Source organism: Tasmannia lanceolata, unplaced genomic scaffold, assembly GCF_043159265.1.
Source record: "Tasmannia lanceolata isolate RefF3 unplaced genomic scaffold, GAP_Taslan_0.1 ptg000015l, whole genome shotgun sequence".
In the NCBI taxonomy this organism is placed as follows: domain Eukaryota; kingdom Viridiplantae; phylum Streptophyta; class Magnoliopsida; order Canellales; family Winteraceae; genus Tasmannia; species Tasmannia lanceolata.
Genome location: NW_027518692.1, coordinates 60,247,166 through 60,265,939, shown reverse-complemented (window position 1 = coordinate 60,265,939; position 18,774 = coordinate 60,247,166). Strand labels below are relative to the sequence as shown.

Genomic DNA, 18,774 nt, shown 5'->3' with positions numbered 1-18,774 from the left:
TGCCATGAACCATCTGTGGAGTGAGAGTCCGGAGAGGAAGGAGCCACTGAATTTGAGATTTCCGCAAGAGTATCAGAACCAAGGCCTTCAAGGATTGAGAATTTATTTCCAAATTGAATAGCAAACCTATGCTGAGGCACAGGGAGACTAAAGTGGGTACGAAGAGGAGAATTTTTATCCAAGTTCTGATTTGTAGCTTCATATTGATGGAGGACTGAACCCGAAATTTCAGAGACAATTTCAGAGTGGATTTTGCTGACTGGTCTCCATTCTTTCTTAGGCTGAGGATGAGTATGATTAGAATAAAGATGGCAAGCTTTAGTACTATGACTAAAGTATTTGCAAAATGAACAGGAACTCGGCTTCCAATCATAATCGATTTGTTGAATAATCTCACCTGAGGAGGTACGAAGCTTTATAGATTCTAGGAGGGATTGATCCGCACTAACTAGCACACATAGCCTAGCATAATCAAGCCTAGATGACTCAGCTGTTTGAGTGTCCATGTAGAGGGGCTTACCAACCAAGCTAGCAATTCTACTTAGGCAATGGTGGTTCCAAAACTTTAGATGGAGCCCATGAAGCTCGATCCAAATCGGAATTTCTGTGAGTTTTTTCTTTTCCATGATGGTATTTGGATCCCATCTTTGAAGAATCAATGGCCTTCCCCCAAAATTTTGACCATTCTCCTCTAGGACCCGAGTACAATCTTCCTCACACGAGAATTTAAAGAGAAAGAAGCCATGGTCCATGGTAAACATTTGAAGAGTACCTTGCAACTTCCATTTGCGGCTTAGAGCATCTCGGAGGGAAACGAAGTAGGTCTCTTCCCAATGAAATACCCTATGAGGCAATTAGCCCATTTTTTTCCCATGTTCTTCCATAACTGAGTCTTCCAAAGATAATGCCATTTCATCTTTTTCTGAAGCAGCAGGGTTAATGTGGCCCAGATTTGTTGAGATAGGAGTAGAAGGTGGTTCAGCAAAGAGGTTTTTCCAAGGGATGATAGGATTTGGAATCTGGGCTTCCATGGCCTTGGTGTTGTGGGTCCAGCCCATGTAGGCCACACACCCATGTATCCTATTTTAATAGGAAAAGTAGGTTTCCTATGTGATATAGGAAAATAAGAAAGTGAGAGTTGGTGGGTGTGTTGTGCGTGAAACAAAAAACACAAAAATAGTAGTAGTGAAAAAATAGAAAGGAAAGAAAGAAAAAAAAAAAGAAAAAGAGAAGAAGAAGAAGAAGAAGGAGAAGAAAGCAAGGGTTTTTTCTTGGTGGCTCCTTTTTGAAGGTTTTGTGGGGAATCAAAACCTAACGTTTGGAGCGTTTCTTGGAGTTCTTACAGCGCCGTTAGATCATTTTGTTGCACGGAAACTTCACGAGGATTTGGGCTTCTTCGACTTGGAGATCGAAGTGGGTATTTTTGGTGAGAAAGTGGATTTTGTTGTTCGCAACGAGGTAACCCTTTATCTCTCTTATTTCTTGTATAAAGACATTGTATTACTTATTTGATTAGTGGATATTTCGTCGGATTCGCCCCGTGGTTTTTCCCTCTTCGTTGGAGGGTTTTTCACGTAAATCTTTATGTTCTTTTGTGTGATTGCTCTCTTGTTGGTTTGGTTTCTTTAATCCACATATTTATTTGCTTTGTAATTAAAGTGGGTTTTCTTCGGCGAAAAACCCAACACTTGGCATCCTTTGGGTGGCTGTTGTGGATCTGCTTGAGAGAAACAGAATTTGGGATAGGAGCATCCAGAAAGATTGGACCATGAACTAAACTCTTGGGGTGACCTTTTGGATCTGGATATCCAGGGGGGTGATCCAAAGGACGGAGAGAAAGAAGGGAGCTTATTGGTATATCCTTAGAGTTGGTGTACAAAGGTTTTGTGATTCCTGGCTGCAAAAAACCAGAATCTGTAACTAAGCTACTGAGGTTTTTTTTTTTTACATTGTTTTGAGTTGGGGATGGGCGGAAAATTTGAATTTCAAAACGCCCACTGGCAGCTGAATTTTCCTCATTCCAAGGAGAAGGTACGCTCTTTTGCACTAACATGATGAAAGAGGCTTGGCTCTGGGTTCAGGTTGCATTGGCCAACCCTCCATTCCATCTTTCTCCTCAGAAGATTCAGAATAAAAGATGTGAAGGGGGGAAACTGGGGGTAAGCATTGCTGGGGAGAAGTTTCAGGTTCAGCAACCATGGAATTCTGAACATTCTGAACTGAATCAGGTACATCATCAATCTCAGATTTTGATGGGTATCCAAGAGATCTGGGATGAGAAACTGAGCTGAAATACAATGTTCTTCATCCCTTGAAGATTTCAGTTGAAAGTTGCTGGACGAAGTAGTAATGGGATCCACAATGAAAACAGAATCAGGAGAGTTCTAATACTGATCGCCCATTTGATCCTCCGTTGCTGCCATTTCTTGAAACAGAGCTTTATACGAAACAAACAATGGAACTATCTAAAATTAACTAAAACCAGGGACAAGAAATCAGGGAAGAGGAAGAACTAACCCATCTCCCTTTGTTTATGAGGAGTGAGCAAAATGGGAATATATTGTAAAATAAAGGGGATATCACATTTAGTAAAGATAGACAGGTGAGATGACCACTCGTCAGTCATTTCCACTTTCTTTATTTTTAGAAAGGAGTTCCGTTTTGAAATTGTTTTCCTTTATTTAGTGCCTATTTTATGGTGAAACAGTCATACTACCGGCCATGTTTGGACACAGTAAAACAATATTCCATGGAATATTTGTGGGGGCAGTTATGGGAGAGACCCGACCCTTATTTTTCACAAACTCCCCATTTTAGAAACCAATTTCCTAATTTTCTTGACTTTTTTTTCCTTCTTAATTTATTGTTCCTTTAATCCTTTACTTGAAGAAGAGGATAGAGAAGAAGAATTTGCAAAAGAAAATTGTTAAAATAATAATATTGGCAAAAAATTGAACAAAAATCAGCAAAAATCCAGTTGAATTGGTATTGATCAAAAGGTCAACAAAAAGTGGCAAAAATATTGAAAATATCAAAGTTCCAACACTTTTGCCGCCCTAACTCTATATGTTGAATGTGTATCAAAGTGGTTGAGCTTGTGCATGTTAAAAGGAAGATTTAAAGATTGCCTGTAGGCTGTAGAGAAACATTTATCTAATGAAATGAAATATTTTCATTGCTGATAATTTGTAAGTGATGTAATGGAGATCTTTGTTTATTTTTCCCTTTCATGTTAAAAGTATTTGACAGAAACGGAAAAATTAACCAAAACTGAGAATGGAAAATAAGTGGTATGTAATAAAATAAAATGATGGTGAAATTTTCCCTACAAGTGTCAGGATTTAGGGGTGCAACTCGGGTCGGGTTGAGGCCAACCAGAACCCAACCCGAGTGGCCATTTGACCAACCCTAACCTGACCCAACCCGAGTCTCAACCCAGAAAGAAGCAACCCAACTCAACCCACATTAAAAAAATTTGAACCCGAACCAGACCTGAATTGTAGAAAATAATAGAAATCAGTGTGATTTTTTTCTTCAGAAAATCCTAACAAGAATAACAGTAGTGCTCTGTATTGTTACTTATTTTTAAGGAGATTGAGGGGAGAACATCTTCTTAGATTGTTTGGTTGCCTTTTAAGGTATTTGACCACTAGCGCTGTCCAGCGACGGTCGGGTGATGTGACACGCTCGAGATCTTATCTCCAAATTTCTTCAAATCGGATCCCAAATCCTCCTAATATTTGCAAGACAAACCAAACAATATTTCTTTCTTCCACCCTAATGTTGACTGATCCGCTTTAGATCTCTCCTTTAATCTCCCCTTTGACAGCTGGGATATAGATCTCCCACCGAATTAATGGCATCCAAACAGTGCATCGAGGAACACAGGAAATAATTTTGGCTCGAAGACCATTTTGAGTTTTTATCTTTTTGTGCTGTCTACATGATGTGATATCATTTTATTCTATTCAGTTGATTAAATGGTTACTCTTCCCGAGCAGAGACACACAACGAGGCTCTGTCATGCTTGACAGTTGCCTAAAAAGCAAAAGCTAGTTGGCTATAAAGTAAAAGCAATCTCTTTGAAGATTTTATAAATAAAATATTAAGACGATATAAACATTTAAGAGAGAGAGAGAGAGTGAGCGAGAGAGATGGCAGGAGTCGGGTTTTCTTCTGGGTTGCCCGACATCTCAACCCGAACCCAACCTGAGAGCACCTCGGGTTCATGATTTCCAACCCGAACCCGACTGGAACCCAACCCAACCCGGCATTTTCCCCGGGTTGAACATGACGGGTTCAGGTTGGACCTGCCCGAGTTGCACCCGTAGTGAGGAACGGGTGCAGTTTAACTGGTTTTAATATCTGTGACATACTTCAACGCATCCATTTTTAATAACTAAGAAATTTAGAGGTTAGTGAGCCCCAATCTCCATACATGTTGGCCCATTTATGATTGGAAATATGGATCTGAATCTAAATGAGCCATATTTGTGCCATACTTCATGAGTACATGTTTAATAACTAAGAAATTTAGAGGTTAATGAGCCCCGATCTCTATACATATTGCCCATTTATGATTGGAAATATGGATCTGAATCTAATTGGGCCATAAGTGGGTCAAAAGACAACTTGTGGATCCATGGAAAGCATCCCAAGTTGGACATAGGACAACAGAAATCTAGTCGGATGGGACATAGACACGAGTTGTAGACCCCTCAGTGTCGCAGCTCTGATTGGGTAGTGGTATGATACAAAAACATCCTTCATATTTCCGTACGTCCAAGCTAAACATGGGGGGTATTTTAGGTGTGTTATATAAACTTTCACCAGTCAACGTAAAATAGGACATAGGACACTTCAATTGTAAGCCCAATTCGAAATGGATCATGACCCAGACACCAAAACTAGGAACCAAAGAATTCTCCGACAGGATAGGAACAGGTCGTGGCTCAACATAGGTGGATCCCATCCGAATTGGATCCTTTGATAACCCTGACTGGGAACTTGGAAGCATTCATACGGTAGAACCCACTGCACTGATTTTTTGCACCATGGGCACACCAACCCACAGTAAAGCACACCAAATGAATTGAGGTTTCATTCATCACCAATAGACAGAACATGCGAACAGTCGAGAACAGGTGGTCTAGCAAGATATTTAACCGAAGCTTCATCCAAAATAGTTTGTTCCAAGATAAGGGGAAAGAGTTGTATTACACTATGTTTAAAAGCTCATATTTGAACAAGAACTTGTCTAAAGATAATTGATCCCGCTGAGTCAAAACAGAGGAACAAAAACGAACCCCGCTCCTAGAACCTCCTCGAATTGCGGTTCAGCCCTCTGCTGTACATGTTGCAAGTAACCCAGTGAAGAGTTGGGTAACAGTAAGCAGATAAATATCTCATAAGCAAAGTAAATGCACAAGCATGTGTTCACTATATCAACAAAAAAGATAGAAACCTGTTTATCCGGATTGCCTCCAACCTCTTCCGCCGGTGTGGTAACAACCCCAACCTCTCGGGTGTGGCTTTCTCCCACGAAAGGATGTCATCCCTGGATTAGATTGTTGGGGAGCAGCAGGAAAGCTGCCTTGATGCACAGTAATAGGTGGTAGCTGGCCGTAGCTCTGTTCATTACAGAATCCTCCTTGCCCCACATTATGGTGACCTTTGCCCTGAAATCCCATTCCAAATGGCAGTTGGCTCGTGTTACCTGGGCCGATGAGCCCAGGCCAAGACATGGGCGATGACCCTGCAGAGATATTCAACTGCCCATATGGTGACACTCCACAATTCGGCCTCAGACCAGGATCGAACCGTTGATGATGGGATGTTCTATTTGGAAAAGCCATAAACATATGATGTTGCTGCTGATTTGGGTGCTGATGGCCTTGCTGTTGAGGACATGGGTTGCCATCCATTTGATGAAATCCACTGGGTAAGCCCATCTGCAGCTGCTGAGCTGGCATCCCATTTGTCCAATTTGCATTTGGTGGCAGTAAGTGTTGAGGTGGACCTCCAAGAAAGCCGGGCAGTTGTGCCACATGTGAACCAGGTTGGATGGTGGCATGCTCACTTGTGCCAACCTGTCCAGTGCCAAAAGAACATTGACAGGTAGCGGCATCTGGAGCTGGTTTGGAACATATGGTGGACCCTCACCAAACAGTGTTGGCTGACCCACACCCATGGGTGAAGGTGGGACCAAAGGCCTGACATTCTTCTGGAACCTGCCCTTACCTTGAACCTTCTTATGACCAACAAATTCTTTATTTCCACTTTTCTGATCATCCATCCCTCTCTTTCCCATCTTCTGCTGTCGTCTGTACTCGGCTTCTTTCTCGTCATCAGAGAATTCACACTCAGAGACCTCTTCATCATTCTCGCCAGATGGGTCATAACCTTTCTTGTAGAGGGACTAACCGTTGAGGATGAGATTGGCGAACTGGGCAACAAAGGAGATGGCAGTGCCTTTACGGATTCCAGCAGGGACTCTCTTCTCAGAATTGTATCTGACAACATAGTATGGGCTTTTAACAGGTCCAAAGATTTCATCAACTATCCCTAAAGGCAATCTGCTTTCTGTTATAGGATAGAACCTTCATTAAGAGGACTGTGCTTTACTAGCCCCTCTACAATGACTTTGTTACCCATCATCTGATGAAATTGAAGATAGACTCCTCGATAAATTGGAGAGAACTGAAATTATAAAGTACTAACTAAACTTGAAATAATCCAATCTAAAACAGAAGAAATATGATGTTGTGTTCTCATTATTGTGATTATATAGTCAGTGGTCTGGGTCACTGCAAAAGTTTTAAAAGTTTCAACAACGGTTTGAAGAACTCACCAGGACAACCTGACTTAACAAAGACATAGGTATGGAATAAGTCATTTTTTTAAAGACCGGGAAGAATAAGAATTTTAGGCCATGTTTGGCAACAATGAAACATTTTTTTTCCATGTAATATTAGCTTACCATGTCTTGAGAGAGGGAAAGGAGAGTCGGAGAGGGAGAGAATTGAGAGGGCATGAGAGAGGAGATGGTGGGAAGTGACAAAAATAACGAAAACAAACTCTATTTTGATTATAGATACAAACTAGGGGAGGTTTTCCGGATGCAATCTTAAGATGAAAATAAAGGAGAAACAGAACAAGAGAATTTGTCCCATTTTTTTATGGTTGAGGATGGATTTCATGAAATCGATGAAATAGAGTGCTTTTTTCTTTTTTTTTCCGTATGGGACAAGATGAGGTACGAAAAGGGGGAGAGACGCCATTACTACTTTTTAGAAAATTAATGAGTTGGCTCTAGATTCCTGTAAATGAGGAGAAAGAAAGAGTAGGAAAGTAAGTGAGATTTTTACATGCAAATTCTTGATCCATATGAACGAATAAAAGATAGCAAAAAATGCAGGAACCTATCAATGACATATTACCACATAGATGTAGCCCCACAGAGTAAGCACTCCATACTAAAAGAGTTCTGTGAATCACTTTTATTTTTCTAACTCGAACAGAATGAGATGGAAAAAAACCAAATAAACAAAAAATCTAAAAGAGTAGAATTAAATATAAAGCTAATAAAGTGTGAATCATTTCCACAAGTTGATCCTAACCCTCCGATCTGAATGTTCGAGAGTTGATCCTAACCCTCTATAGATCGGAGGGTTAGGATCAACCTATGGAAATAATTTTTTAGGCACAACCTATTTAGGCTGTGGCCCATCTAATGGACGCTTTGGATCATCCTATGGTGCGGGCCATACTATACTTTTAATAAAGTGAGGAGTGCCATCATCAAAATACAGTAGTGCTGATAACATTTCCCTTTATATATATATATATATATATATATATATAGAGAGAGAGAGAGAGAGAGCAGATCCGGCTCATTTAACGTGCTCCAAATTAACTTAAAAAAACGAAGTTTCAAAGCATACCACTCCCATTACGCAAAGCAATAGCTAAACTTAAATGGCCTTGCAAATAAAATCATCCTCATTAAGAGCATGATAAACAATATATTATTAGGGTGGTGACCACATGGCCTCACCAAATATTAAGTAGGATTGCAACAAACATCTCGTATAGGAGTTAGTTGTGGAAGCGGTGCAACAAAAGAGGCAATTTTGGAGGTGCTTGAGTTGGGTGTGGAGTTCAACTCAAACAAGTATAAAAGCAAAGAGATATGACATCTCAGGCATCTAACATATAGCATCAACTCGCAACGACTGAGTGAAGCCTAGCTTCCATTTTTATCATTCAAATAGATCATTGGAATCTAAGAATAGCGTTCGATCCGTTTTGAGGCAACAAATGCTTTTTCAGAGGATTGTCGGGAAACGATTGTCCTGCCATTTGCGCTGGCCACAAATTTCCATCAAACCACTATTTGTGGCTTGAAATCATCGGAAAAAAGTCATCGTGGGACTATTCACCGTCCTGCGAAGATTCGACACTCTGTCCCTAATTCTCGATGCTTTCATCACCAAAAAAAGTATCGTTTGGTTATCGTACTAGCCATATGAATCATTCGGATGCATCTCTGAGTAAGATTCTTCGCTTATCATTGGCAAAATTAGCCGCATTGGGTTCGGCTAATGAATCATTTAGAAAATTTTCATGAAGAAGGTGAAAGAATCTACCCGGCTCACAATGACTAAGTGTAATCCTGACACTAGTTGGGGTCTTCTACATGGATCATTTTCTTCCATTCTCTCCTATCCGAGGTCATGTTCTCTGTTATGTTCCTAGTTGTCAAAAGTCTTCCTCACTATTCATACCCAAGTTGTTTTCGGTCTACCCCCGCCTCTTTTTACTCTATCAACTTGGCACGAGTCACTTCTTCTCACTAGAGCATCCACAGGCCTACGTTGGATATGTCCAAACCATCTTAAGCGGTCATCTCTCATCTTCTCCTAAATTGGTGTCACCCCCACCTTTTTATGAATGTCTTCATTTTTAAGTCTATATAACCTTGTATGGCCGCACATACATCTAAGCATTCGCATTTCCGCTACACTCATCTTATGCACGTGCTGCTTCTTGGTGGCCCAACATTCTAAGCCGTGCAGCGTGGCTGGCCTCACAGCTGTCTTATAAAACTTTCCCTTCAACTTGGTAGGGATTTTACGGTCGCACAGAACTCTTGAAGCTTGCTTCCACTTCAACCAACCTGCTCTTATTATATGGCTAACATCCTCTTCAATCTCTCCTTCCTTGTGTAGGATTGAACCAAGATAGCGAAAGATATCCCTCTTAGGTACCTCCTGTCCATTCATATTTACATCATCGTCCCGCCTCCTTACATTACTGAAGCTGCACTCCATATACTCTGTCTAAGTCCTACTTAGTCTAAAACCTTTAGATTCCAAGGTATTTCTCCATAACTCTAACTTAGCATTAACTCCTGCTTTCCCATTCTACCAACCAAAAAAAAACAAAGATTTCCCATTCAAACAGCTCGTTCTCCACCTACGGTTGTAGATGCATGGCACTCCAACCACCCAAAGCTCAAAACTTTCGCACAAACCCTGCAAAAATAACAAGAGCCAGACTAAATCTAAAAATAAAACAAAAATATACTGGGGATTTTTAATCACGCGCAGCGTCTCTGTCTCCAGCCACCGCTATAGCCCGCCGCCTCAAGAAAAAAGGAACATCAGGCTTGAGAAGAGTAAACTTCCGCAATTTTTTATTTTTTAGGGTTAGGTTACGCTTAGTTTGGTTTTATATGAAGAGAAAACAAAAGTCGTATATTTTATGGAATTTGTTAGGGATCATTTCGTGGATGGTCTGTTACAATAGAAAGCAGCCACATAGCCTGCTTTTCAACAGATCTTGTCTTTATTCATGAGGTGGCTGCTCTCATGCAACAGACGAACACAACATTAAGTAGAGGACATGCACATAACTACAAAACTCAGCAAATCAACATGGGCATACGAACATGGAGCCAAAAAAAAAAAAAACAGACATAGACCTGGCTTCTAATCATGAATGACAAACTTCCATGAATCCTATGTGATCTAAATATGTCAAGATACATTCAGTTCCCAAGGATTTGGTAAGTAGGCAACTGAACTGTTTTCAGACAAGGCATATGACCCAAAGTTTATGAGAATTGAGTGAATGATAGAACACCCTGGGTGTGAAGAGCATCGATAGATCCTTATCAGTTAGAACTCATTTTGATAAACTGTGATTCAAGACACTAAACAATATATCAATTCATCCAAAAATATGCACAACAGGAACAAAACATGAATGTGGGCAATTGTCATGAACTTTTTTTTTACTTTCTCTTGTAAATTTCCTCACCATTTTATGCGAACTTCCCCTTTTAAAAAAAATAATAATAATAACCAGATTGTACTAATACAAATTTCAGACATGAGCATGTGAATGATCAAACATATTTTTACAGATACCTCCTTGTTTTATAGAATCTCTAAATCCTATCTCAATTAAAGGCATGCAATTTTCATCAATAAGATGTGAAGATAAGCTGGCCTAACACCTATAAACAGTGGTGATTCTCATGAAAAACTACTGTTATGATTTAACCTATAGACCATTACTAAGATTTTGAAAAACTTAATACATAGCTGATGATAAGATCGTTTCATATATAAAAACATTCTACAGATTACTTGAGGCACCAATACAATTCTTTTTAAAGTTTTTATAAACCAGTCAAAGAAGTAAATCAAATGAAAACCATACAGTAGCAAGGCATGACTGAACTATCATTTTGTCTCAAACAAATTAGAAAATGGAGACTTTTATTTTCTAAAAACTCCTACAAGCCACTATAGAACCTGATTAAGCTAGCATTAGACACACTCACACACATACACACAGACACGCGCACTAGCCACACACTCATGCACTTACAGTCACACACACATACAAACACATACTCACACATTCATACGCCCACACACAACTATAATGGGAACAGGTTCGACTTTGTGATACCAAAGCTGACAATTGAAGTGTTTAAAGCAATGAAAATTAATTCAGTTTTATGCAATCAAAGCAAGCAATTGAATTCAACTAGCTGGAATAAAGAAAGGGAAAATGTTACTGAATGAAAGATAATAATGGTAATGGTGGTGGGGGTCAGAAATTCAATGTCAACCTATTTCAACAGCCTTAACATCTCCAGTCCAATTTATAGTACCAAATGATCCACAATGTAATTACCATTTAGACATGGATGCATAGAGAATTCAAACAAAAGGGCAACACATAGGTTCTGAACCCCTATATGAGTTAAATATTGTTAATAAAAATGGAAAAGAATTATTAACAAGAACAATACTTTTAATTATGGCACAAAACTAATTAACTCTTCTTAGAAGATCCAACCATAGAAGGTCATCACTCCTTCTATAACAATGCACTGATAATGAGAGAAATTCAGCTATAAATGGAACACACCTACTGATGTTAATCCTATTACGATGGCATGGCAAGATATGTAGCAAATTCCATGAATAAACAGACCATAAAAAGGGATATAAAAAGAGACACATATTTGAACCAGTAAGACACTGCCATTCTTTATGGTTCAGATATTTCTTGTTTCTGCTCCTTATTGTAAGATGGATTCCAGATGCCTTTACCCAAGTATTTTTCAAAATTAAATGAGGCAAGATACCTAAGAATTTCAATAAATCCATGTCTTACAAGAAAACTCCGTACACAAAATCATGCCTGCCTCCCTAATCGATTTGAATACAAATGCTCACAAAGGAGGAAAGCTCAACAAGCCTTATCAAGGATATCAAGTCCAAAACAGGGTTAATATCTTGGGGATTTAACTAGAATGCCATCAGGGTTGGAAACATGTCATAAGTGAACTTATGACTATGAAGAAAACTCTAACTAAGAGATGCCAACATAAAAAAACAACCTGACCTGCTTTTATCATGGAAACAACAATTCATCTTGTTCATTTATAAAAACAGACATGACAACTACCATGTTATGTCAATGACACCAATTCATCCTGTCTTTTGGTGCTTAAGAATCAATCCTGAAATTGTTCCAACCTCTGAAAGATGTGCTAACTCATACGAATGTTCTTTCACCATGTTTTAACACTTATACTAATCTATTTCATCCTCTATTACCTTAAAGTGTTTAAATATCTTTACTATTCTTAAAGCTCATAAACTAATCCAGAAAGCAAAACAACTTTATAAATTATTTAGACATGGTACTAGTAATATTTAAAACAGAAGACTAATACCTATACCATGAGTAAATGGTGATCAAAATCTGTTCATTGCTCAAACACAAGTAATTCCAGGTAACAATACCTAATCAGAAATTTTATTAGCCCTTATTTTCTCGTAAAATTGTTCAAATCAGGACATTGAATCAACAGGTTAATGTCTGTAAAGAAAATCATCCTTATTAGACACTCATTCAGTCCCTTCATCTCAGGAATTTAAAAAAAATGAATACATATGATAGGCATACAAGTCGGTATACACGACAAGCTTAACCGTACAAATGTTTCAATGTTCTTGTACTCCTATGATTTTTTCATTCCAGCTCAACAGATCCATTTTTTCATCATAAAATCGACAATATATCAAAGAAATCTCTTAACAAAATCAATATTTGTGAAGGAAATCATCACACTGATCTTATTTCTAAAAAAACCTTATTTCACTGAAACTTCACCAGATCTTACTCAAATATAAAGCTAAAACTTTAAACATAAAATGAAAACAAACACACAGAGAGAATTGAAGAGAAGGAATCAAGATCATCTTTAAAAAAACGAATTAAAATACTGTCTAGATCTAAATTATACAACAGAGAATGAAGATTACCTATTTCTGCTCAGGAAAATATTGCTAATCGAAGATGCTGACCTCACCAAGACTTTAGCTGAGAACTCTCAAACTCATCGTCCTCTCATGAAAACTTCAGATCTGAGATCTAAGCACTTGCTAGGGTTTACACTAGAAGCAAGGATTATAAGGCTAGAGAAAACAAAACAAAAAACGAGGTAATCAAACAACAAATTTGGAGCTTGATCGGAAATCTGTAGGAGATCGGCCAAAGAAGAAGAAGAGATGAGGTTAGGGTTTGGGTTTTTTGATAAGCTCTCTCTCTCTCTCTCTCTCTCTCTCTCTCTCTCTCTCTCTCTCTCTCTCTCTCTCTCTCTCGTTTTTCTCAAATGAAAATGAGATCCCCGATGGCCTTTTATATATGAGGGGGTGAGTGGTGGTGAGAGTGAAGATACCGGCCGGAGATAGAGCCGAGCAAGATGGGCTGAAGCCTCTCTCTCAATCTTTGTATACCTTTCTCTCTGATTTCTCCTCTCTCTCTTGCTGTGTGTGTATTTTCAACGAAAAAGAGTCCCCTTTCTCAAGCCCTAATCGATGGCCATGTAGGGAAAAGGATAAATTTTCGCCCCATTTCTTCATCTGAACAGCCCCTTGAAGAGTATTTTATTTCTCCCTTTTTTGCACCTGAGTGGGCTGTCTCAGGTAATAAAAATGGACCAATATATCATTTGGCATTGATATCAGCACACCTCCCTGAATGAACAATTCACTCCCCTTCTGCCTTGACTAGGGAAATGACCTCTGCACACCATGTTTTGATAGTTGCACTACTCGGCTTGTCTTTTCTGTTCTCGGGAAATATAATAACTTTGGATAATCTTTTAAACCTTTCAGATAAGCACATAACGAAATATGATTAAGCTGATATCATTGGAAGTTGGAGATTCAAGTAGGGGAAGTGCCAATATCAAAATATACAGAGCATTTTCATTTTATTTTATTTTTATTTTCGACGAAAATGCAAAGGGAAGACTAAGGCTTTCTGGCAAAAGGTACAAATGGGGTCCGAGGATTACCTGAACTTCCAAAAGATTTCAATAATAATCTGCAAATGGGGATTTTTTGGGTTCTTTTGGCACTATGGGTTCGGTTCTTCGGAAATTTCATTCGATTTCGGGAATTGTTTTCAAAATTGGTTCACGGACCTGAGACTTGATTACGAGAGACTTTGAATTCGGTTTCGGGACCCAGATTTCGAGATTTTATTCAATTCTAAGAGTTTTAGAAAATGGGGTGTCTACAAACACTCCCTATTTTGCTGACATGGCATGCTCTTTCTCAACCCTCCATGTTGACATGCTTCATTCCTCCACCTTACTAGTAACACTACTGAGGGTGTCAATTTTGGCTCGGGCTCGGAAGCTCGCTCGAGCTCGGCTCGAATCCTTAACGAACCGAGCCGAGCCGGCTTGCCAGGCTCGTTAAGCTTAACGAGCCGAGCCCGATTTAGGCCAGGCTCGGCTCGGCTCGTTAAGGCTCGTTAAGAATTTAATATATTTAAATATATATATTATATATTAATATATACACTAAAAGGGTTATCCAGGGAGTGAAAGGGGGAGGCAAAATATGTCACTTCATTTTTGGAACCCCATTTGTTACTTAGACCACCCCCCATAGTGTAAAAAAAGTAGTCAAATTACACTAGATAGGGCTGTCCAGGGAAGATGAGGGGTGTGAACTTAATATAACCCGAGCTCGTTAAGGCTCGCGAGCCGCTCGCGAGCCTGGCCGAGCATAATCGAGCCGAGCCGAGCCGAACCTGGTTCGAGCCCGAGCCGAGCTTTTGAGCTTAACGAGCCGAGCCGAGCCTGGCCAAGCTCGGCTCGTTTACACCCCTAAACACTACCCATTCATATGGTCTTGTAGCTTCTGCACATCTGCATGCATCCTAGGTACTCCTTAGCACATTCTCTCACTACTTTACCCTTACTCTTACTGCGCAACTACAAAAGTCACACCCTCTACCTGGCCCTTATATATGGGCTTTTACATAGGTATTAGTCGGAAAATAGAGAAAGATATATATGCCCTACTAGGTGATGCCCAATTACGCCTTGGCCGGATTCCGCTCTACATCAATATTCAGTTTTAGTCTCAAAATCCATAGCAAACAGAGAACAGTGTCAGTCCAACACTCGTTATTGGACCCATAATTTTATGACCGCACGCCCAAAATCTTCGATAAATACTTGGTCATCGAGTTGCAATATGAGCAAAAAAAGCCTTTAGGATGATCCATAGCAGATAGATGAAGAAAAGGCACATAAAAATCCTAAATTTATTCATTTGCAGAGAGATGAACAAAGAACACAGAACCCTAAATTTATTCATTTGCAGCAGAGAGATGAACAAAGAACAGATGAAACCATAAATTTATTCCATAGCAGAGAGATTAACAAACACAGATTGTTCAAGAATCTATTAAAGGAAACAAAATAAATACCTTTAACGATCTCTGTTCGAAAAAACTTGTGTTTTTTTTTTTTTGCAATTCGAAGGAGTCTTTTTCGAAAAATCTGACCTTTTTTGCAAATCGAAGGAGAAATTGGGTTTTTTTCCCTAATTTCTTCTCTGCGTTCACTTTTTATTATTGGCAAGCTAGGGTTTGAACCAAGGAGAAAGGGGGAGAGGCCTGAGAGCTAGGGTTGACAAACAAAGAGAGCGAAAATAGGGTTGATATATGGAATGAGTTTAGAAAGATAATACCATACAATCCTGTTTTTTATATGCACACTCCTTTTTCCATATTGTATTTTTTTACTTTAAAATACTCATGCGGTAACTAATCTAATTAAACTACTATATATATATATATATATATATATATATATATATATATATATATATATATATATATATGAGGAAAAGAAGTGTGCGCTCAACCGTTTAGAGAAAAGGTGCGGTCGAAGAGAGAGAGTGTGTTCTGTTGAGTATACATATATGAGAAAAAAAACCCGTGGTCTGTTGAGTATACATATATGAGAAAAAAACAAGTCTGCTTCGATCGACGAGTACTAAAACAAAACCCAAAAACAAAAGAGAGCAAAACCCTCCTCAAAAAAACTCCTCAACAGCCCTCGTCTCCTTCCTTCGTCGATTGAAGAGGGCAAAACCCAAAATCAACAGACCCTCGTCTCCTTCCTTCGTCGATTGAAGAGGGCAAAACCCAAAATCAACAGACCCTCGTCGTGGATTGGAAAACCCCAACAGACCCTCGTCTCCTTCCTTCGTCGATTGAAGAGGGCAAAACCCAAAAATCAACAGACACGAGCAATACCCTCCTCAACAGACCCTCGTCTTCACTCTCGTCTTCACTCGTCGATTGAAGAGAGCAAAACCCTCCTCAACAGACCCTCGTCTACAGTTGCAAAACCCAAAAATCAACAGACCTAAGGTCAGGTTCTTATAACTTTTCCCTATTTTTCTCTTTTTTTTGGTGAAAATGAGAAGCAAATTTTGTATGCCGTTTGCGTTTCCCCTATTTTGCCCTCATTGTAAGAGGGTTTCATCTAGTTTTTAGTAGGGTTCTCTGTGCATTTTTTAGTAGGGTTTCATCTAGTTTCATTCCTCTGAAAAAAGAAAAGAAAAGAGAAGATGCAGGTAAATGGTGCTTGTTGTTATTATTTTTGTTATTTTTATGAGGAGGGTTTCATCTGAATTTTTTTTTCCCACTTCAAGAGGGTTTTGAGGAGGGTTTCATCATATTTTATACATGTTTGATCTATTTTGATGAGGGCACTCCTCACTTTATTGAAAGTACGGTAAGGCCCGCACCATAGAATGATCCAAATCGTCCATTAGATGGGCCACAGCCAAAATAGGCCGTGCCCAAAAAATCATTTCCATAGGTTGATCCTAACCCCCCGATCTGATTGTTAGAGTGTTGATCTAACACTTTATAGATCGGAGGGTTAGGATTAACCTATGGAAAAAAATTTTGGGCACGACCTATTTAGGTTGTGGCCCATCTAATGGACAGTTTGGATCATCTTATGGTGCCGGCCATACCGTACTTTCAATAAAGTAGGAGTGCCTGATAACATTTCCCAATATTTAATAGCTAAAAGGTGCTTCACATTTATAATGTTCCAAATGACTCTGAGAGCCACTCAATTTTAAAATAGAATTTGTTGGGCAATTCGGTTGAATGCCATTATGTGGCCCACTTTTGCATAATAGTACAGGCGTACATGCTCAATTTTTAGCAATCTGTTGTCCTATTCATTTCATGAATGGTTGTTTGTTTTGCATGTAAGAAAAACCCAAGAAATGGCATCATCTAGTAACTACAGCAGTACCTCACATGGTGTGTGGCCAACCGCCGAGTTTTGTCAGTGTTCTGAACCAGCTGTTAGGAAAATCACCCGCAGTAACAAGAATGGTAACCAAGGACGCCCTTACTACACTTGCGCTCGGAAGAATGTGAGTAATATTCATTATTGCAGTCCTTTTTTTTCAATCTTCTCGAAATTGTAACGTTTAAACATTATGCAGGGCAAGAAGTGCGAGCATTTCTATTGGGCTGACGATGACTTAGACAGGAACGAGCTAGGCAGTGAGGCAAGGTCGTACAATGGGCGTGAAGTTGGTGGCGGACGTGAAGTCTTTAGCGAATATAGGATGTTGGAGGAGCGCATGAGAGCAGTGGAGATTGATAATGCCATGCTTAAAGTTTTAGTTGTTATAGTTATTTTTCTTCTTATTTTAGCATACATCAGTAATTTTGCAAGCAGATGAGTCCATCAGCTTATTTAATGGTAGATGATGAACTATTTATGTAATGAAGAGTGTTTTAGGACTTATATCTATATTAAAACAACAAGTTTTATATTTGGGATGAAATACATGCGTTCCATATAACAATCAGTAGGAACCTGTTTGGAAACCATGAAAAATTATTTCATGGAATATTCATGGGTCCATCTGTAAAAGAGGAGCTGAGGAGGGAGGCAGGGACTCAAAGGGCAAGGGTGGAGAACATTGGGAGAGCAAGAGAAATCCCTTAAATCAGTGAAAACAAATACTCTTTCTTATGGATTTAAGGTTTTTTTTATCAAAAGAGACAGTGTTTCTCTTCAATGGGTTGAAGACAATGGCATTCATCAATTTAGGGAACACTTCCTCATTTGGATGTAGGTAAAAATTATATAAAAAAAAATCCATGGAAAAAAATCCTGGGTCCAGTAGTAGGGTTGCAATTTTCCGTGGAAAGACTTAATTTAACTTAAATCACAGTGGCTGTTGCCCTTAGAAACAAATTCTTTAAATTATAATATCAAATTAAAGATGACCTGGATCAATCACTTGCAAATCTGCAGACAAATACAGAAGGCCATATTGGAAAACATGGCTTAATTGAGCTGAACGGGTTAGCACTCCCACTTGCTCTTTTTCTTGTAAGTTTCAATATCTTTTTGTCTCTGTATCTCTCTATTTCTCAATATTTGTTACTGTTAATTGTAGTTAGTGATGCAACTTTGTTCTCTGTTATGCATGCTAGCATAGTAAAAATTCTAGCACAGTAACTCGTGCAATTGAAATCCCTTGCACAAATCCAGATTGCATAGATTCTAGTGATAACGAACTAGCGAATAGATACCTGCCTTTGAAATGCATTTAGGAAAAAAAAATTGAAAAATAAAAGCTGGTAAAGCTTGATGCAAGCACATGTTGAGTTTTAGATAGAAAAGTTTAGGACTTGCAAATCAAGATGGATTCCATAGAATCCAGATGCGACCCTTGGGAGCATGATTATAGTTGGCAAAGCTGGCCCAGTTGCTTACAATATCTTCTCTAAATTTCTCAAAATTTTCTTCAGGAGCTTTTGTTTCTAAAAGACAAAGCAGGGGGAGTTTTTCGTTCATGATAAGCCTAGTGATATCCTACTTTTTGGTTT

General features: G+C 39.0%; 2 long non-coding RNA genes across 2 annotated transcripts; one reads left to right on the top strand and one right to left on the bottom strand.

The window, feature by feature from the left end:
- Nucleotides 1-5,074: 5,074 nt before the first annotated feature.
- LOC143892784 (uncharacterized) lies at nt 5,075-15,555 on the bottom strand. The gene is made up of 3 exons (XR_013255615.1): nt 15,322-15,555; nt 5,465-6,657; nt 5,075-5,347 (listed from the first exon to the last, which is right to left on the bottom strand). It is a non-coding gene; the product is annotated as an uncharacterized LOC143892784 (long non-coding RNA).
- A 233-nt stretch (nt 15,556-15,788) lies between these two features.
- LOC143892660 (uncharacterized) lies at nt 15,789-17,708 on the top strand. Its single transcript, XR_013255568.1, has 3 exons — nt 15,789-16,272; nt 17,135-17,300; nt 17,373-17,708. It is a non-coding gene; the product is annotated as an uncharacterized LOC143892660 (long non-coding RNA).
- The last annotated feature ends 1,066 nt before the right edge of the window (nt 17,709-18,774 follow it).